Source organism: Lissotriton vulgaris, chromosome 10 (assembly GCF_964263255.1).
Source record: "Lissotriton vulgaris chromosome 10, aLisVul1.2, whole genome shotgun sequence".
Lineage (NCBI taxonomy): Eukaryota > Metazoa > Chordata > Amphibia > Caudata > Salamandridae > Lissotriton > Lissotriton vulgaris.
This window is the reverse complement of record NC_141698.1, coordinates 210,778,168-210,800,821: the sequence shown is the minus strand read 5'-3', so window position 1 is coordinate 210,800,821 and position 22,654 is coordinate 210,778,168. Positions and strand designations below refer to the sequence as shown.

The following is a 22,654-nucleotide window of genomic DNA, read 5'->3' as shown; positions in this document are numbered from 1 at the left end:
TGCTTTCCCACCATTATTGCCCCAGCAACTGAATTGATGACTGTTTCTGAAATTCTGAAGCAGTCCCTTCATTTGGCTAAACCTTTTGTGATCATGGATCAAACTCTCTACACAAAAGCAACTCAGATCATGTGGAAGCATAAAGTACCATGCAACAGAATCATTCTTCAAATCGGCACCTTTCACACCATCTGCAATGTCTTGGAAAAATCATTCAAGACGCTGGCCTTCGAAACCTTTGCATTGAAGCAGACATGATAGCAGAAGGATCAATATCATCAGTACGAGAAAGTCATATGTACAATTGTCCATTTCGAGTACACAAGTGCATGTATGAAGTAATGTTGGGACTGGCTTAGTTGGAATTTATCCCCTGGATGGAGAACATTTACAAAGAGAACATTGAGGTAGTCTATTGTAAATTACATTCCCAACAATTCCTGGTTGCCTGCTGATTCAGGTTTGCTTCCATCTCCTGTTCGAAAAGTCAAAATTCTTGGGGTTATATTTGATGATCAACTTTGTTTTTCCGAACAGATCAATCAAATCACATCTTCATGCTTCTATCTTTTGAAAATACCTAAAAGGTTTATCCATTCATTCCATTAGACATGGAAAAAACGGTCATAGACGCCTTGATTCTGTCGAAGATTGACTATTGTAAGGCTCTTTATTTGGGAACTTATAAACATCTCAAATTAAAGCTTCAGCCTCCACAGTAGCTCGTGTGCCTCTAAACATCCCAAAATTTAGCACCATACGGAAGAGCATTAGGGACCTCTACAGGCTGCCTGTTCAGGATAGGGTAAAATTTAGGGCCTTGCGTATTGTACACAAGGCACAGCATGGATTTGGACCCCTTGTGTTTCAGAAGACCTTTGCATGGTACGTCCTTCGACGTGCCTTAAGATCAGCTACCACTAGGTTGGTGGTTAGTCCTAAGGTAAATAAAAAGAGTCTCTCCTCCCTCCGCTCGGGATTACAGAGCATGGCGCAATGAATGCACTCCAAGAAATTAAAATTAAATGGAGACAAAACCGAACTGCTTATATTCGGTGATCAGAAAGATCTTTGGGGACCAGTTCATTGGCCTACTGAAATGGGGCCTCTCCCGACGGCAGTTCCGTCAGCTCGTAATTTAGGAGTAATAATAGATGACAAACTGACAATGCGTACTCAGGTCACCAAAACAGCCTCAGTCTGCTTTGCAATTCTCAAATGGCTGAGAAAAATCTTGTGGCAACTCCCTGTAGGGGCGCAGAGAACGGTAGTTCAGGCCTTGATTGGGTCATAGCTGGACTATGGTAACATCCTGTTCTTAGGGGCCAACAAAGAAATTACATGCCGACTACAAGTTGTCCAAAACGCTGCAGCCAGGATACTTCTCCATCTACCGAGGCGAGCACATGTATCGGAACATCTACGTATACTACATTGGCTCAAGATGGGCAACAGAGCTAAATTTAAGGCTTTATGTTTTATGTTCAAAATATACATAGGAGAAGCACCAGCATACCTCTGTAATCTGGTCCACAAATACATCCCGACTTGGAATCTCCGATCTATCCATCAGGAGATATTTGTTGTCCCAAGATTCAAGCGAGCACGACTACGAGGACGCTCCTTTGGATACTTGGCGCCAGTGCTGTGGAACTCGATCCCGCTTACTCTGCGCCTTGAACCTAACTATATGAAATTTAGAAAAGGCATTAAGGCATGGCTTTTCAACCAAGAATGATAACTAGTAACTTATGACCCCCTGGAATGTTTTGATCCAAGGCGCCGGGAAACCCTCAGGGTAGCTGTTGCGCCATACAAATGGAATAAATAAAATAAAAATAAAAGTGTGGCTGAAGTTTTTTCCTCCTGGCTTGCAAGCTACTGAATGCCATGCCTTTTTCTCTGATGTCTCCAACAAATAGACTGTGTTTTAGGAAATCCTTGAAGACTTGGCTCTTTGCTTCTAGTATTAAGTAGGTTTTTCAATCAGTATGCTGCCTTTGCCGAAGTAAAACAGCTTTGGGATGAATTCCTGGAATATCTTCGTCATGAGAATGTAGATCTCTCTTCATTTTGGATGCCTAAAGTGGATATTGATGAAAATGTCTTGCTGGCTCAGCTGTGTGCTGCTCGAGAAGGAAACTGGCATTTACATTGTACCGCCATATGCTCCCATGGTGTTTTGCGTATGACAGGATGAACTACGCTATATATATGCCTGTACACTATGTCGAAATGGCATTACTTGCAGTAAAACATCCAGATGCACCACAGCTTCATCAGCAGATGATTTTCAGTTCAACAGATGTTAATCCGTTTGGGTAAATTCCGGTTGATCAAGTGGTAGAGGTAACAGTCAACAAAGACACACATTGAGACATTTAACCTCAAGGCGGGTGCTGTGAAAAGATATTATATGATGGCTGAACACAGAAGCGTCATCATCAGATCTTATTCGCGCAGACCAACATCAGTCACAAATTGAAAAAGATGAAGATACTGTTACGAGAGCTGTTAGTCTGGTTCAAAGCTGGATAAATCTATTTATTGGGCCACATAATCTCATTAGTCTCGCCACAGCAATTAAGGCAATGCAAGACATAATATCCAAAATAATGAAGGCACATGAAATAGGTGAACAATGCTATACAGACTTTAAACTTGAGCGACTTGAGAATAATACAGCTATTAAGAAGTGTCATGACACACTGATAATGAACTAACTAAAAACCTTCACTAACATGTCCAAGTAGAATGCAGTGAACAGCAATGGCAGGACAATCATCATGAAAGCAGACAAAGCACTATTTGGACAAATCATTGTGACAGCGCAAAATACGAACCTTCAAATGGCAAATGCCGCTCTCGTCCCTTAGGACCTTTACCAAGGTCTGTTGCGAAAGACAAAAAAAAGCTGTTTTAGCAACATACTTGCAGAAAAGCGTTTCCCCTGCTGAGGAAATACCTGGAAATTCAGCCACGCTGATTGATGGTATAGTCCTTGTTCAAAGAATAAAAGGAAAGGAATCAAACCTTGGTGAGGTGGCTAGGCCTGTCTCGTCCATGGCTTTATAGGAAGTAAATAGGAGTCAAAGGATTGATGTTGTGTTTGATACGCACAATGAGACGTCTATTTAGAACAGCGAAAGGACAATCAGAGGGTAAGAACTCTAGCACTAGTTACAGAGCACCCCACCTTACCAGATTATCAGACAGTGGAAGAAATTCCAAAGCCACGTGACGTAAAGAATAATAAAACTCTCATCACATTTTTTGTTAACAAATGGAGGAAACCACAGTATTTTGTAAAACGTAAGAATAAAGCACTGTTTGCGAACTGTGAAGACAAATGCTACAAAATCTGCTGTCTAAATGACCTCAAGTGCACTGACATGTGCAACTTCCCGCCTGTGAAAATCAAACAGATGCAGATGAGGACACCTATTCAGAAGAAGAATATGACAACGATGAATGTGAATGATAAAATCGTGTTTATGTTCACTCATGACATACATTGCCTATAAAGATGTAACAACCAATATTATTTGAAATTGTAAGTGAAAATTACTTATATATAATCTGTATCAATATACGAGGACTACAATAGTTTTATTGTTATTTTTTTAAGAAGTATATTCTAATTATTACAATAAATAATCATAATTATTTTTAAAAAAAAATAATGTAACCAATATGGTGGAATTAAATGTATTTTTCCACACTTGATGAATTTGTATGATATTTATCAAAAATTTGATAAACAATATTTTTTTTGGATATGGTTGCTATTCCAATTATATCACATAAAAGGCAAAGAGTGATGACTTGCTATCACATATTTGTTTATATCTAAGCATCCATACCTTGCAAATAAATCATGCTAGAGCCCACCCCCCAGAGTAATACCATAAAAGATGAGATCAAACTGCTTCCAGATAGAAGGTTTTTTTCAACTCCGAACAAAGGAAAGCACAGTGTCCCTTCCACCACTGGAGCACACTGAAAAGAGGCACAAAAGGAAGGGACTACTATATACCAGTAGAGAGATAGGGCATCGCAGTGAGGAGGTGAACCTAAAAACAAACTTTACACCATGCAGATGCCTTTAGTGCAGATCCTTCACCATGGAGATGCTTTCACCATGCATGGTAAGTTTGTGTACATTTTTTTATTTGTAAAGGGAGGTAATTGTGGGGTTTACGGGTGGTCAGTGATAAAGTGGCTTAGGCTAAATTAAAAATAAGGGGATACATTAAATATCAAGCGTGTGTGTGTATACATATATATATATATATATATCCGTTCCAACTCCTACTCTCGGCAAAAGTGCAGAGTCCTCGACGTAGGTACAGACCACAAACACTGCGATTAGTTTTAATTCAAGGGTGGTTTATTGTTCTTCTGTCCCCAGCATGACGCGTTTCGGCTGCAACAGGGCAGCCTTGATCTAGCCATGATATATATATTACCTACTGGCGGTTGCCAGTAGGTATATATAGTTAGGACCTAGTTTCCATAGGAAATCCGCAACATTCTATTGGGAATAACTTTGGCGCCGGTGGTGAATCTTCGCGGTTTTCTCAAAGAAGATGGCCCGCTCCGCTCTGCTCCTTCGCTGAAAGTTTTGGGGGGATTCGTCAAGTAGGGGCTGAGAAAAAAGGGGGGTCCCAAAACGTGTTTTCCCCATGTTATTTTCCATAGGACGATTAGACACGGATACAGCCCGAATGGCTGAACGGAATTACACCAAATTTGGCAGAGAGGTAGAGTTCGGTTCGCAGATCACCCTTTTGCTTAAATGGTGTAAATCCCTAGAGTAGTTCCTGTGAAAATCAAAAGGAAAAAAATGTATATATCTATAAGCGAGCACCGTACGCGTACGTGCGCGGACCTTCGCGTGAGCGAGCTGCATGCTGATTGGCTGCCAATGTCTGTCAAGACTCCAAAACAGAAATTTTTAGCAGCCATCTTGTGCTTCGGTAGACTGAGGCACAGGAAAGCAGAAAAACTAACGTGTAGAACTCAAAAAGGGGGCAGGGTAGAAGCACCCTCACCCCCTAGGCCTGCTCAGGGGGTCCCACAAGGACCCCCAGGCCAAACATTTTTTTTATTTATTTTTTTTTAAATCGCGGGGTGCGCGCACCGTACTCGTACCTTAGCGGAGGTACACGTACGGTGCGTGTACCCCGCGATTTTTCAAAAAAAATAAAATTAAATTTTGGGGCCTGGGGGGTCCTTGTGGAACCCCCTGAGCAGGCCTAGGGGGTCAGGGTGCTTCTACCCTGCCCCCTTTGCGTGTTTTCCACCTTTGTTTCACTGCTTTCTTGTGCCTTGGTTCTACCGAGGCACAAGATGGCTGCCAACACTTCCTGATTTGGAGTGTTGACAGACAGTGGCAGCCAATCAGCATGCCTTCCCGAGAAAGCAGCATGCTCATTGGCTGTCAACACTTCTAACCAGGAAGTGTTGGCATCCATCTTGTGCTAGGTAGACCGAGGCACATGAAAGCAGAAAAACAAACGTGTAGAAAAAAAAGGGGGCAGGGTAGAAGCACCCTGACCCCCTAGGCCTGCTCAGGGGGTCCCACAAGGACCCCCAAGGCCCAACATGTTTTTTTTAAAAAACCTGGTATGTTTATTTAAAAATTACCCCCCAGGGGGACCAAATCGCGGGGGCATAGTGATAAAGAAGTATGGGGGGTGCCCAATCCCCCCACACTGCCCCGGGGAACGCCACCCTCCGGGGCAAAGAAAAACAGCCCCTTGGCACATACTGGAGGCTCCTGGTGGGCTAGTTGCCCCCAGTATGCAAGGGGAATTAGTTCCCCCTCTGCAAACACGCCTGGGGGCTGCGTTGCAGAGAGGTGTAAAAAAGGGTGTGGCCTCATTACACCTCTCTGCAACGAAGCCCCCTGGCGCATACTGGAGGTTCCAGGTGGGCTAGTTGGCCCACAGGGACCCCCATTATGCAAGGGGAATTAGTCCCCCCTCTGCAAACACGCCGGGGGCTGCGTTGCAGAGAGGTGCAAAAAGGGGCGTGGCTTCATTACACTTCCCTGTGGCGTGTTTTAAGTTGGGGAATTAATTCTGCTTCAATCCAGAGGTCCCATAGAGGGCAACTAGTCCAACAGGTATCTCCAGGAAGCGCCATGGAGTTGCGCTGCAGAGTGTTGTAAAAAGGGGGCTTGCCCTCTGAACACCTGCCTGCAAAAATGTAGTAAATTAGTATTAAAAAAAATAACAATTAATGTATTTAAAAATTTTCATTTAAAAAACCTTCAAAATTAAATGAAAAAACCATAGGTTTCAGGCCTTATATAGTTAGGAATTAGCATTTAAAAAACCTTTGAAATTCACTCAAAAAAATATAAGTTTTAGGGGTGTTATATTTAACTGGACAATTCACTCATACAAAACCATTGAAATTGCTCTTATATAGTTAGTTGTACTAACTATATGTCGCGCACCTGCAATCCACTGCTGATGATGTCACATATTAGATCATTCATGACGTGGTCAGTGACATCACTGATGACATCATCCACGTGACAATCACATACACCTTTTCATACACTAGTAAAATCTTTCATCACTCTTTGTAAAATACAGAGTATCATATTTGAATCCATTGAAAAAGCAAGCAGTATCTAAAAACCCACTCAGTGATTTCTAGATGTATACACACATCTAATCGCTTACCTGTAGATTCACTCATACATTCTGTCAATGAACAATAGAACACTATCAAAAATACTTATACACCTATATCAACATTACACACCAGCACACATCCTATTCACTTATGAAGTCATCCTACCCACTTATGCAAACAATGGATCATACTTACAAACTTACTTAGCTACACACTTATACAAACACCACTTCATCTATTCATTTAGATAGTAAGTCATACTTAGTGTATTATAAAATCATTATTACAAGTATACAGCTATCCATACAGTCACTCATTCAGTCTTATGTATACTTATTGATATACAACAACTGACACATACACGGTCTTTTATTTTTCTAGTTCGTTGGACATGTACCATTGAGAAATATATTTGCTCATCACCACACCCATAAAGATATTCACTCACCCAAACAACTGTTAAAACATGTAGTTTTAACTTCATATATCTACTGAATCAACTATTCACACAATTTTGGGCAGTTACACCCCCCCCCCTCCCACCGAAGCACACACACATTCGCTCTCCCATACAAATACTCAGTTAACTAATCAATAACTAATATAGACTTTCACATAGCTAGTAACCATCTGGAGAACCTGTTTACACAACAACTGACAAAGTGATACAGATATTCACACAGTTTAGTCACTATCCACTATATTTAGTGAGACACTATAAATTGGTCAAGTAGACAGTCAATTACACTGCTACTAAATCCTCCATCCAAATATTTATTTTTATATATCCACTCATTCTTCAATGCAAATTGCTATATATATAATGCATATTTAAATAACGAAGCAAACCACATTCACTGGATGATGTCATCAGTGATGTCACTGACCATGCCATGAATGATCTAATATGTGACATCATCAGCAGTGGATTGCGGGTGCGCGAAATATAGTTAGTACAACTAACTATATAGGAGGAATTTCAATGGTTTTGTATGAGTGAATTGTCCAGCTAACTATAACACCCCTAAAACTTATATTTTTTTGAGTGAATTTCAAAGGTTTTTTAAATGCTAATTCCTAACTATATAAGGCCTGAAACCTATGTTTTTTTCAGTGAATTTCAAAGGTTTTTTAAATGCTAATTCCTAACTATATAAGGCCTGAAACCTATGGCTTTTTCAGTGAATATATATATATATATATATATATATATATATATATATATATATATGTATATATATATATATATATATATATATATATATATCCTGAAAACTCCACTGCACCAGCGGCTGCAATTCTTGAAAAGATAGAACACGGACCACAACTTAGTGCACATAATCAGTTTATTTTCACCAAGCTCGATCGGCCATTACACGTTTCGGCTCTAGAGAGCCTTGATCACATGACACGTAAGCAAGTCATCTGACTGTTTTTGTACCGGTTTTCAACCATTTTTTTCAAGCAGTGTTAAAGTGACAGTGCAATTATTAAATAAATACATGCTAAAACTCAGTCAGGCTATAAACATTAAACATAAGCTATACATAGTAATGTGTCAGCCAACGTGCAAATTGTATTACGGTATGAATACCAGTTTGGTCATTAACTGGAAAACTTGACAGATCCCTTATCAATTATTGCTGTCAATATCGGCTCACAGTCTATTTCCATCAGCAAATTAAGTGCCATTTACATAAATACAATATTATTGATAAATAGATTTTAAAATATCATAAACTCTATGTGGGAAGATGCGATGTCTGCAATATATATATATGCACTAATATACACATATACACTAAAAAAAAAACGTTACAGGGACGTTATAATTAGGGTCAGATTTTACTCATTCAAAATCAGACAAATCCAGCAGTTAGTTACCTGAGTTAACTCCCCCCGCAATGCACTGCTTATGACCTCACATATTACATCACTCATGACATGGTCAGTGACATCACTGATGACATCTCAAATGACATCAGTGATTACATCATCCAGTGACTGAGTCTTTTAAAAATGTGAATGAATGTTAAATATATATACCAAGGTGTATTAGTGAATCAGTGGGTGTATGAGTAACTGTATGAATGACTGAGTGGGAGCGTGACTGAGTGCATAAAAGAGTGATTAGGTGTCTCAGTAAATGTATAGGTGAGTGACTGGTTGTGTGGATGCATGTATCTGTCAGTTGATGTGTAAGTGGGTGCATGAGTGTGTTATTGGGTATATGAATGGCTATATGGGTGATTGATTGAATGTCTGACTACCTCTATGGTTGTCCGGGTTTCTGTGTGTGTGGGTGAGGTGGTGTGTGACTGCCTGTATGGATGAGTGAGTGGGTAAGTCAGTGGCTGTATGGGGTACTGTGCGCATGTGTGAGAAGTTGAATGGGTGAGTGAGTGTCTGTATGGCTGTCGGTGATTGAGTGCATGTGTCAGTATGGGTAAGCAACTGGGTATGTGAAAGGCAGTATTGGTGAGTAACAGGGTTTATGAATGACTGTATGCATGAGGTGGAAAAGTGTGGCTCAATGGTGGCAGACCCTGATGCAGAGGTCTCGCCCGGGACCAGGGTTCAATTCCCCGCCTCAGCGGCTCTTGGGCTCAAAATTCCACGGACCTGATAATTCTCGCCTCAGTGCCTATTCCATCATAGAGTCCCACTCAGCAACTCTGGGCAATAGCTTGCTTAATCTCCACAACGGGCCCCACAACGCTAAGGATGCCTGGCATTCACCCTGGGGGTGCCCAGGAGTGGACGCCTCAAAGGGAAACCAGGACGGGTTCCACAGCGGTATTCGTACAAGCGCCTTAAGACCCTTGCGGGTGAGTAGTGCGCTATACAAGTATCAATTTACAATTTTACAATTTACATGAGGGAGTGAATGTGTGATTGGCTATATGGATGAGTGCATGCTTCTGTCAGTGACCGTGTAGGTGAATGTGTGTTACTATTTGTATGAGCAAGTGTGTGTGTGTGTAACTGTTTGGATGAGTAAGTGGCTGTGTGATTGACTGTATGGGCGATTGTCTAGGTGTGTGAGTAGTTCTATGGCTGACTCACTCAGTATGCGAGTCCCTGTATGAGTGTATGAGTGGATTTTCAATGGCTGTATTAGTGAGTAAGTGGATGTATGAGTGGCAGTATGGGTGAGTGAGTGGATGTGTGTGTAGATCTATGAATCAGTGAGTGGGTGTGTAAGTACTGGTATGGATCTGTGAATGGATTTGTGAATGGTTTTGTGGGATTGGAGTGGGTGTATTAAAGATTCTAAAGGGGGTGAGTGAGTGGTCAGAGATGCTGTGGCAAATGTCATTGCTGATATCATCAGTGATGTCATGAGTGATGTCCCTGACCATGTCATGAGTGATGTAATATGTGAGGTCATAAACAATGCATTTATGAGGCGTGGCTTATGGCTAACTAACTATAACGGCAGAATTTCTCTGGTTTTGTATGAGTAAAATCTGATCAGAATTATAACGCCCTTGTAACCTTTGTTTTTTTTAGCGAATTTCTGATGTTTTTTTAAATTGTATTTGCTAACTATAACGTCTCTGTAACCTTTGGTTTTTTGTCAGTGACTTCCTAAGGTTTTTTAAATGCTAGTCCTTAACTACAACATCCCTGTAGCCTTTTTTTTCGTTTGTGAATTTCAAAGGTTTTCTTTAACTAACCACCACATTTGCAGAGTGGCGGAAAAAGGGGTTGGGGCCTCCGACCAGTTCTCAGGAATACCGCTGTGTAGGACTTACAGGAGGTTCCAGTAGGGCTTCATGGACCCCAATGTCCCTCTGGAGACAGGAAAACATTATCCCCCAACTAATAGTGCACCGGGAGGCACGTTTGAAGAGTAGTGGAGAAAGGGGGCATGGCCTCTGACAACTTCATAGTAATCCTGCTGTGTGGGACTTACTGGAGGTAACAGGAGGGGTAGTTGTTACCTCCAGTAAGTCTCATACAGCAGGATTGCTGAGATCTAATAGCAGACCACGTCCCCTTTTTCCACCACTCTGCAAACACACCTTCTGATGCCCTACTAGTAGGGCGATGAAGTATATTGAGGGTCCTTGGGGGCCAACTACCCGTCCTGTTACCTCCAGCAAGTCCCACACAGTGGGTTTGCTGAGAAGTTGTTGGTGCCCATGCCCTCTTTCTCCCCCACTCTGCAAAAGCGCCTCCAGGTGCACTACTATTTGAAGGATGAAGTCCCCTTGGCTCTTGATGGGTCCTTGAGGGCCAAATGACTCTCCTGTTACCTCCAGTAAGGCCCACACCGGTGGAATGCAGAGAGGTGGTCAGAGGCCAATCCCCCTTTCTCCATCACTCTGAAAACATGCCTCCTGGCACACTGCTGCTTGTGGAAAGAAGTACACTTTAGTCCTGAGGCCCTCGGGAAGCAAGGGGACATCAACCCCTCACCAGCAGTGCCCGAGAGGTGTGCTTGCAGAGTGGTATATAAAGGGGGCATGGCCTCCGACCACCTCTCAGCAATTGCACTGAGTGGGCTTACTGGAGGCCCCTCTCCCCAGGCCGATATCGTCCCAGGAGACCCCAGGGCCCAGCCTTTTCTTTTTTTTTTCTAGGGGGGGGGGGGGTCGAGTGGCCCCCCTACTGGGAACTCAATCCCGCGGGCCAAGGCCATCTCGTTGGGGACCGCGGGGCAGTGCTTAATTTGAGCGGTTGCTTTCTGGTGCTCACCTAATCCTCAGCACCGGTCCTTATAGCACCAGTTAAGGACACACTGATTTAAAAGGCACATAGTTTTCCCCAGACTTACAGGATGTTGGGCCACACCGAGACTCACACTGGGCAGCTCTTCCCATTAGGCCAAGTCGTCTTCAGGTTAATAAGTGCCAGGGCTCTAATCAGGAGGGAGTTTGCACTAGCACATTTCTCCTGTTACCGCTGCCTCCTGAGGAGAGCCCCTGCACTTTTTATTTTACAAATTAACCACTGCGCGGGGAGCCTGAAGCCCCCGCAATCCTGGCCGGCTTTGCCTCCTGACAGAGCCGACATTGCTTTTTACACCCAGGGAGCTACTGACATGCAGCTCCCTACTTGTACAAAGTGTGCTCCGCTTCGAACAGTGAGCGCAAAATGCTCTTGTTTGTTCACAGCGGAGCACACTATTGACTATGGGATGGAGGGAGCAGTGCTCCCACTATCCCATAGCAAATTGCAGTGTCCCGAGGGTGGGCCCCCCGGGACATTGCTGGAGCCGGCCCTGGGGGCATAGTGGTCCCCAGGGCCATTAACGGCTCCAGGAGGAGGGCCGCGTGGCACCCCCTCCCATCTTGAAAATAGCCACAGGGATGAGGTGGTCCTGAGGGCAGCAGGGGGGTACTTTTCCCCGCATTTAAGTATTGTAGCTCTGGAAGTGGACACCCCAAGACATGCTGGAACTGGCCCCAGGGGGGTTGGCGGTCTCCAGGGTCATTTACTGCTCCAGGAGGCCTCATGGTTCAACGACGACCTCAAGAAATCCAAGAAACTGTGCCGCTCCCTTGAAAAGGCCTGGAAAAAAGACCCAACCACCAGCACCAAGGACGCCTTCAAAAGCGCCACCCGCACTCACCACCAACTGATCCGAAAAGCCAAGAAAACAGCATTCAAGGATCGACTCGACAACAACGCCCACAACAGCAAGGAACTTTTCAACATCGTCAAGGAATTTTCCAACCCCTCGGCCAACTCCAACGACATCACCCCCTCTCAAACCCTCTGCGATTCCCTAGCCTCTTTTTTTCCACAACAAGATTGCTGACATCCACAACAGCTTTGACAACCAACCCGGAAGGCAACCCACCCTACCATCAGCTGACCATCCTCCCCCCGTCAACACCCTTAACGCCTGGAACCCAATCTCCACTGAGGACACCATCCGCCTGATGAATTCCATCCACTCTGGATCCCCCACAGACCCATGCCCCCACCACATCTTCAACAAAGCAGACTCCGTCATAGCTCCGCACCTCCGAGACGTCATCAACTGCTCCTTCAACTCCGCTACCTTCCCAGAAGACTGGAAACACGCTGAACTCACCGCCCTTCTGAAAAAACCAACAGCAGACCCCACCGAACTCAAAAACTACCGCCCCATCTCACTTCTTCCATTCCCGGCCAAAGTCATCGAGAAAGCTGTCAACAACCAGCTCTCCGCCTTCCTCGAAGCCAACAAATCACTCGACCCCTCACAATCTGGCTTCCGAGCCAAACACAGCACTGAGACCGCACTCATCGCAGCAACAGACGACATTCGAACTCTACTGGACAATGGAGACACAGTCGCCCTCATTCTCCTCGACCTCTCTGCAGCCTTCGACACAGTCTGCCACAGCACCCTTTTACAACGCCTCAGAAACATCGGAACCCAAGGAAAGGCACTGGAATGGATCACCTCGTTCCTCACCGGAAGAACCCAGAGAGTCCGCCTCCCACCATTCAAGTCCGAGGCCTCTGAAATCATCTGCGGCGTACCACAAGGATCCTCACTCAGTCCCACCCTCTTCAACGTATACATGAGCCCCCTCGCGGCCATCGCCCGCCAACACAACCTCAACATCATCTCTTACGCGGATGACACTCAACTGATCCTATCTCTCACCAAGGACCCCAGCACCGCCAAAACTAACCTACACGAGGGAATGAAAGAAGTCGCCGAATGGATGAAACAAAGCCGTCTGAAACTGAACTCAGACAAAACAGAAGTCCTCATCTTAGGTAAATCCCCCTCTGCATGGGACGACTCCTGGTGGCCGGAAGCCCTCGGAAATGCACCCATCCCGACAGACCACGCACGGAACCTTGGCGTCATCCTGGATTCTTCACTCTCAATGAACAGACAAGTCAGCGCCGTATCCTCTTCCTGCTTTAACATTCTTCGCATGCTCAGAAAAACATTTCGCTGGATCCCCTCCGAAACAAGGAAAACAGTCATCCACGCTCTAGTCACGAGCCGACTGGACTACGGAAACACCCTCTACGCAGGTACCACCGCTAAACTCCAGAAGAAACTACAACGAATCCAAAACGCCTCAGCCAGGCTCATATTAGACATCCCACGCAACGAACACATCTCTGGTCACCTTAAAGACCTCCACTGGCTACCCGTCAATAAGAGGATTACTTTCCGACTGCTTACCCACGCACACAAATCACTCTACGACATCGGACCAGATTGCCTCAACTCGCGAATGTCCTTCTACACCCCCTCCCGCCAACTGCGCTCTTCCAGCCAAGCCTTCGCCACTGTACCTCGCATCAACAAGACCACCATGGGAGGCAGATCCTTCTCATACCTGGCTGCCAAAACATGGAACTCACTCCCCGCTTACCTTCGCCTCACCCAGAATCACCTAGCGTTCAGAAAGCAGCTTAAAACGTGGATATTTGACAAATAATCCACCTCCCCTTCCTAAGCGCCTTGAAACCCCCTGGGTATGTAGTGCGCTATATAAGTGTTATGACTTGACTTGACTAACAGGGGGGCTTGTTGGCCCCCAAGGATCCTCAGCATCCAAGGGACTTCATCCCCCACCAGTACTGTGACAGGCGGCATGATGCAGAGGGTTGGAGAAAGGGAAAGTGGCCTCTGGCGACTTGCTGATGTTTTCTTTAAATATTTTTTTTATCCAGGAAGGGGGGCTGCGTGGCATTTTTCAGCCTCAGAACCATTATCCACTGGGGCCTGGCCTTTAAAAAAAAATGTTTAAATAATTTTAAGGGAGGGAGCCAAGAGGCTCCACTCCCCAGGCCGATTTTGGTCGCGGGGACCTCATCCCCGGGACCTGGTCTCCCTTGTTGGTGCTCTGGTCCCACCCAGGGCACCCACTCCGTTGGGGACCGCGGGGGAGCCTCAAGCGCCCTGAGGTCCCTGCCAGTTCACAGCTTCCTGCGGGAGCTGGCATTGCGTTTAGAAAGAGGGAGCTGCTGAACATGCAGCTCCCTCTTTCCAAAAGCAATTCTGCTCCACTTTCAGCAAGTGAGAGCATTTTAATGTTCTCAATTGCTGAAAGGGGAGCACTGTTTGTTATGGCTTGGCAGGAGCGTAAAAGCTCCCGCTAAGCCATAGCAAACAGCTATGTTCCAGGGGTGGGACCGCGGGACATAGCAGGAGCCGACCTTGGGGGTGGTGGTCCCCAAGATCATCTATGGCTCTAGGAGCGGACCACATGACCCTCTCCAATCTTTACTATGGCCCTGGGGAGGTGGTGGCCTCCAGGGCTGTGGGGGTGCCCTATGGGCCCTTGCACTAATTTCATTTTAGTCCTGGGGAGGTAGCGGTCCTCGTGGAGGTGTACAGCCAGCCCACCCCCACCCCCTGCATTAATGTCTTTTGCCACAGGGAGGTGGTGGTCACCAGGGTCGGGTCGCAAAGGCGGAACCACATAAATTTCACATTTTGCCCTGGAGAGGTGGCGGTCCCCAGGGGTGGGGATTGCCAAAATGGCAACCGCACATTTTTATTAAAAATACGCCCTGGTCGGGTATTGGCCCATGTGGCATAATAAGCCCGGATGGGGGGGCGCATGCGCCCCACCTCCTTTATTTATACAATGCCTCCGGGACCAGGCCCATTCTGGGGCTGATTCGGAACACAGGGCGGAATTCCGCACTTCTTTTTTTATTTTAGTTATTTTCAGCTTGATTGCAACTCCCTGCGAACTTTTTTTTTTAATGCTTTTTGGGCCCTGAGGGGTCCCCACCCCCCACCCACAAAGAAGTCTAGAGAGTCAGGGTATTTTTTTACCCTGCCTCCTTTTCCTTCTTTTTTTCACTTTTTTTCTGTGACTCGGTTCAACTGAGTCACAAGATGGCTGCCAACACGTCCAGGTTTGAAGTGTTAGTAGCCAATCCGATCTCAGCACAAGATCTCAGGAGGCGTCTCGGATCCGCCACGTCCCCAGTTGTATATCTGAAAAACCTTTAAATAACTCTGCAAGTACTTAACGGATTTACACCAATTCACATAAATAATTGCTTTCTGGAGCAGCAGCTACCTTTCCACCAAATTTGGTGTAATTCTGTTCAACAGTTCAGATTGTAGCCATGTCTAAAGTTTTCTATGGAAATTAACATGGGGAAAATGCATTTTTGGAAGGGAAATGGCCAGCAGGGAGAGGTAGGACTGAGGCAACAATGACCAGTATGAGGCCAGTAAAGTGGGCATGTGGGACACGGGGGGGAAAAGTAAATGATATGGACAAAAGAGTGAGACTCTGGGATTTAGGAGAGTACGCAGGATTGACAGGTCAAATGACAACCTCAACCACCAAGTTTTGAGCTTGCTCTCTGCCATTAATGTGACTAGCGTCACAGAAAACTGATAATAGTTTGGTTCAACAATTAAGCTGTAATTGTGTTCCACACAGTTTGAAGAAACCACTGCTAATGCACTCTGTCTACTTCGACATTACTTAGTAGGGGAATATAGACCTGCCTTTTTCCAAATATTAGACACAACTGATTCCCCTCCAGCAAGTACGGTCTGATTTGTATATGCTGTTTGTGGTCCCAACACCACACTCTTCTGCCTGCAACTGTATGCTGTGCTTACATCTCACTGCACCAACTCTTGAGCACACTCTCTGGTCCTCAAACGTCACCAAAATTCAACACTAACAGCGTCCACGCGCAGCGACCGTGCCCCATTCGCGCCGAAGGTGCGCCAAAGGTAAGCCCGTCTACGCCCGTCCGCGCCTGGACCGCGCCTAGCGCCAAACCCCCTGCCCCTCGCGCCGCCCAGCCCTCCCGCATTACCTACGATGCCACCACCCTCCTAGCCCTTAACCCCGGCCGCTCCCCCAACTGCGTCCAAGCCGCTCCTGGACACACCCATGGACCTTTCTCCTGCTACTCCTGCAAATTCAGCGGCACCGACTACTACTCCGCTACGACCACTCCACAGACTCCCGACCCCAACCACCTACAATGCATCCTTCTCAACACCCGATCGGTCCACAGACACGCCATTGACCTATGGAATCTACTAGACACCATCTCTCCAGACGTCGCCTTCCTAACAGAAACATGGATGAACGCTTCCTCCGCCCCAGACATCACCATTGCCATCCCTGAAGACTATAAGATCACACGCAAGGACCGTACCGGCCACACAGGAGGAGGAATCGCTATCGTCCATAAGAAATCAATCCGCATCTCAACCAGCTCTGACGCCAACCTCGCCAACTCCGAACACCTTCCCTTCCAAATCCACATCGACCCCAAGACCACACTCAGAGGCACCCTCCTCTACAGACCACCAGGACCCCGCGCAAAATTCAGTGAAGACATCACGGACTTCATCACTCCACACGCGCTCCCCTCCAAAGATTACATCCTTCTGGGAGACCTCAACTTTCACCTTGAAAAGAACAACGACCGCAACACCACCACCCTCTTGGACAACCTCGCCAACCTCGGACTTAAACAACTAGTCTCTTCCCCCACCCACATCGCAGGTCACACACTCGACCCCATCTTCACCTCCAGCAATCATGTCTCCTTCAGCCACACTACGGATCTCCTCTGGACTGACCACAACTGCGTTCACTTCACCTACAACAAGCCGAAACCCACCAACCACCTCCAACCAACTCTGCAAAGAAACTGGAACAAAATCACCACCGACCAGATCTCCGCATCGCTCCTTCTAAACACCCCAGCCCACTCTTCTAACCCAAACCAAGCCGCCACCAACCTCACCCTATGGTTATCCAACACCGCCGACACCTTAGCTCCACTGAAAAAACGTCAAAGCAAACCTGGCAGCAAGAAGGCCTCATGGTTCAACGATGATCTTAAGAAGTCCAAGAAACTCTGCCGCTCCCTTGAGAAGGCCTGGAAAAAAGACCCAACCACTAGCACCAAGGACGCCTTCAAAAACGCCACCCGCACACACCACCAACTAATCCGAAAGGCCAAGAAAACAGCATTCAAGGATCGACTTGACAACAACGCCCACAACAGCAAGGAACTTTTCAACATCGTCAAGGAATTTTCCAATCCCTCGGCCAACTCCAACGACATCACCCCCTCTCAAGCCCTCTGCGACTCCCTAGCCTCATTCTTCCACAACAAGATTGCAGACATCCACAACAGCTTCGACCACCAACCCGGAAACCAACGCACCCAACCATTTGCTGAACATTCTCCCCCCGTGAACACCCTTAACGACTGGAATCCAATCTCCACTGAGGACACCATCCGCCTGATGAATTCCATCCACTCAGGATCCCCCACAGACCCATGTCCTCACCACATCTTCAACAAAGCAGACTCCGTTATAGCACCGCACCTCCGAGACGTCATCAACTGCTCCTTCAACTCCGCCACCTTCCCGGAAGACTGGAAACACGCTGAACTCACCGCCCTTCTGAAAAAACCCACAGCGGACCCCACCGAACTCAAAAATTATCGCCCCATTTCGCTCCTTCCATTCCCGGCCAAAGTAATCGAGAAAGCTGTCAACAACCAGCTTGCTGCTTTCCTCGAAGCCAACAAATCCCTCGACTCCTCACAGTCCGGCTTCCGAACAAAACACAGCACTGAGACCGCCCTCATCGCAGCAACAGACGACATTCGAACTCTACTGGACAATGGAGACACAGTCGCCCTCATCCTCCTCGACCTCTCTGCAGCATTCGACACAGTCTGCCACAGCACCCTTTTACAACGCCTCAATAACATCGGAATACAAGGTAAAGCACTTGAATGGATCACCTCGTTCCTCACCGGAAGAACCCAGAGAGTCCGCCTCCCACCATTCAAGTCCGAGGCCACTGAAGTCATCTGTGGCGTACCACAAGGATCCTCACTCAGCCCCACCCTCTTCAACGTATACATGAGCCCCCTCGCGGCCATCGCCCGCCAACACAACCTCAACATCATCTCCTACGCGGATGACACTCAACTAATCCTTTCTCTCACCAATGACCCCAGCACCGCCAAAACTAACCTACACGAAGGAATGAAAGAAGTTGCCGAATGGATGAAACAAAGCCGTCTGAAACTGAACTCAGACAAAACAGAAGTCCTCATCTTAGGTACATCCCCCTCTGCATGGGACGACTCTTGGTGGCCGGAAGCCCTTGGAAAAGCACCCATCCCGACTGACCACGCACGGAACCTAGGCGTCATCCTGGATTCTTCACTCTCAATGAACAGACAAGTCAGCGCCGTATCCTCATCCTGCTTCAACATTCTTCGCATGCTCAAAAAAACATTTCGCTGGATCCCCACCGAAACCAGAAAAACAGTCACCCATGCTCTGGTCACGAGCCGACTGGACTACGGAAACACCCTCTACGCAGGTACTACCGCTAAACTCCAGAAGAAACTCCAACGAATCCAAAACGCCTCAGCCAGGATCATATTAGACATCCCGCGCAACGAACACATCTCTGGTCACCTGAAAGACCTCCACTGGCTACCCGTCAATAAGAGAATCACTTTCCGACTGCTAACCCACGCACACAAATCACTCTACGACATCAGACCGGAATGCCTCAACTCACGACTGTCCTTCTACACCCCCTCCCGCCAACTACGTTCTTCCAACCAAGCCCTCGCCAATGTACCTCGCATCAACAAGACCACCATGGGAGGCAGATCCTTCTCATACCTGGCTGCTAAAACATGGAACTCACTCCCCGCTCACCTTCGCCTTACCCAGAACCACCTAGCATTCAGAAAGCAACTTAAAACATGGATATTTGACAAGTAATCCTCCTCCCATTCCTAAGCGCCTTGAGACCCTCTGGGTATGTAGTGCGCTATATAAATTCTCTTACTTGACTTGACTTGACTCCATGCATTACAGATGTAGTAATTACGTACCAGGCCACTTAAGTCAAGTCAAGTCAAATATAGCTTTATTCGACTGTTAAAAGCAATCATAAAAGCATACATGATAAAAGTTGATCACATTTCAATTCATTTTACAAAATCACCATATTATAAAAAGAACATATAAAAATATATACACAATTCATTTGTGGGAAAATGTAATTCAAGGCAACCTTACTATAATTAAAGTGCACTACATAATCATAGTTCTTCTGCAATATATCACTCTTTTCAAAAAGACTGTGATTGTTGCAAAACTTCGTTCGTTATCTAAATATTGAATACTTAGCAGGGCCAGACGACATTGGCGCAGACCCATCTGTCTCAGTTAAGGGCAGTAAGATACTGCGCCTAATGAATCTATAAAATTTGCAAAATAAAAGGACGTGCAAAGTACTTTGGGGCGACACATCATCACAGGGACAAGGCTGTAGATCATGCGACCAGTCATTTGCGATTGGAAAACTAACCAGTCTATGGAAGATTCCAAATCTAAAGCGAGATAATAAAAATCTGTCATAATTGCCAGTAACACAAACCAAATAGGGTTGAATATTAAAAGTAGTTAATAACAGTTGCTGTTGCAGGACAGTTGGTTTTAGAATCTCTGTTGTTATTCTTAGGGTATCCAACAAAGACAAGCCCTCCTTCCTCAAATCTTTTCTTGAAACGGCTGAGATAGTGAGAGGGTTTAGAAAGTATTCCGGCTTTCCAATGTCCGTGAAAAACATAAACACATAGCTCAGCCATGGTAGCTTCATTACTCCTTCCAATTTCAAGATATCTGACACAATATCCCTATTCAGCTTATTTCTTCTTTAGTCCACTGCCTGTGCCATAAAAGCACAGGCTCAAGCTTGATCAGGTCAGATATGAATTGAAGTCCTAATTCTGCGTGGCAGTTATAATTAGAGGTACTATTTGGTAAGGCGAAGATATATTTCAGGAAAGAGTTTTCAGCTACCTGAATGGGGTTGGGGTCAGCAAAACCCCATACGCCACTCCCATAGGTGGCAGCAGATACACATTTGGCTTTATAGATCTTAATTAGCTCAACAGGCAGTCATGTACCCAGTTTTTTGGCAAAAGTCTTAAGGGCAGCAGTAAAATGTACCATTGCCAGTTTTTTAGCTGCTACTGCCTGAACCCATGACTCGTTCTGAGCAAATAATATGCCTAAATAGGAAAATTGCTTGGTTGCCTCAAGCTTCTGTCCTGCAATAAAAATGGCCCTTTTGGTCTTACAATCCTTGCCAGAGCGCATGATGAATGTTTTAGACAAGTTTACCCTTATCCCCAGATCTTTCATGAAAAGGGCAAAACTGTCCACCACGTGCTGAAGACCCACTTGAGTACGAGACATTAACACAGCATCGTCTGCGTACAAAAGTGCTGGAATTGGTCGGCCAGCTATGTATGGGGAATCTGAGCTATTTCTGCACAAGGCTCCCTCCAAACCATTTATATACAAATTAAAAAGGAATGGAGCCAGGACAGATCCCTGCCTGACTCCACTCCTAGTTGGGATTTTGGCCGTGCGTTCCCCCTTCAGGCCGTAATGGACGCGGGCTGACGCTTAAGAAAATAAATAATATTTTCATCAACCCCTAACTGTCCTAGCAGAATCCACAATTTAGAATGAACCACACAATCAAATGCGGCCGAGAGGTCCACAAAGGCCAGGAACAGGTTCCCCTTCTTGGCCCTTTAAGCCCTGCTCCACTGTTCCTAGGACAGACCGAAAACCATATTGCAAGTCAGATAAAATCGAGTTGTCATCGGCCCAAACCAAAAGACGGTCCAAGATTATCCGCCCAGCTATCTTCGTAAAAGAGTCCAACAGGGAGATGGGTCTATAGCATCCCGGATCGTGTCTATCCCCCTTTTTGAAGATAGGCACGATTATGGACTCCACCCAGGTAGACAAAAATCCTGTAGTACAACTTGCATTAAGCACCTGGACCAGAAGGGGAGCCCATAGATGAATAATAGCTTTAAAGATGTCTATGGGGACACCGTCAGGGCCAGGAGCCTTACCACAGTGACTTGCGTGAAGTGCTTTTTCAACCTCATCCAAGGTGAACATCAGATTCCTTGAAGTGGGATAGGGAATAGGAAAGCAAGGAGAAGTTGATGATACCTCTCCCTCATATACCTGGGCAAAATGCCCAATCCAATCTGCTTCTGGGATTGCTATCTCTATTTTGGGCCCGGTCTTTTCCACTAAAAAGGGGGTTCTAATAATCTTCCAGAAGCCTGCACTATCATTATTTACAGAAGCTACATGCAAGGCTTCCCATGCTTCTGCTTTTAACATATTCTTCCTATCTTTTACAGCTAGTTTATATTCTTTTCTAAGTCTCCTCACCTCCATTCTATGATGTTTATGCATTTCTTTCTTTAGAAGTGCATAAGCTTGAGTACAGTTAGAATTAAACCATCCTCCCTTTTCTCTATTATTTTTACACTGTCTCGTTAGGGAATTCCTAATTTCATTTGTGATGGTTAAGAAGGAGGCAAGGAGAATTTCAGGGGTAGAATCTTCCCCCAAACAAATCGCAAGCTCAGACGTACATTTGCCGATTACTGTATTAAGTATTTTGGTTTGATCGACCATGGCCCATCGTAGCGAGTACCCGTTTGTACTACCAATAGACAAATTTTCACCCTCTCTATCTTTTTCGATAATGCTCCTTGAGAGGGTCTTCATTGGCATTAAGATGCCCAAACAAAGCGGAAAGTGATCGCTTAATGCATTGTCTGAGACTTTAAAAGAATAAATTCTATCAGCATGATTATTAGTTACAAAAGCATAATCAATAGTAGAGCCCCTACCATTAAATGTTGGGGGTAAAGAGGGTGGTAGAACACATACTTTATTCACAAATCCCAGGTCAAAGTTACTAAGTACTTCATTTAACTGTTCACCCAGAGGAGTGTGATTAACATGTGATTGACATAGGCCATCTTCCTATGCTACTCCACATCTATTATCTTCAACCATACTGCATAAAGTACAATTAAAATCTCCCACCAAAAGAATCATCATATCTTGCCTATTACTTTTAACCTGACTTCTTGAATGACTGTTACAGAAATACTACAATCTAATACCCGACAGTGACATGCCTTTTAATGTTGTTTCATAAAA

The 22,654-nt window shown here is 45.6% G+C and overlaps 1 protein-coding gene across 2 annotated transcripts in view; it reads right to left on the bottom strand.

Annotated features, from left to right (window-relative positions):
• The window catches only part of SELENON (selenoprotein N), a 39,064-nt gene that overhangs the window by 7,995 nt on the left and 8,415 nt on the right, over positions 1-22,654 (bottom strand). The window contains exon 2 of one of the 2 annotated variants that reach the window (XM_086940894.1): positions 2,844-2,891. The exons of the other annotated variant lie outside the window; for it this stretch is intronic. The gene's annotated coding sequence lies outside the window, so the exon portion shown is untranslated. The remainder of the gene's footprint in view (positions 1-2,843; positions 2,892-22,654) is intronic. 2 annotated transcript variants of the gene reach the window in all.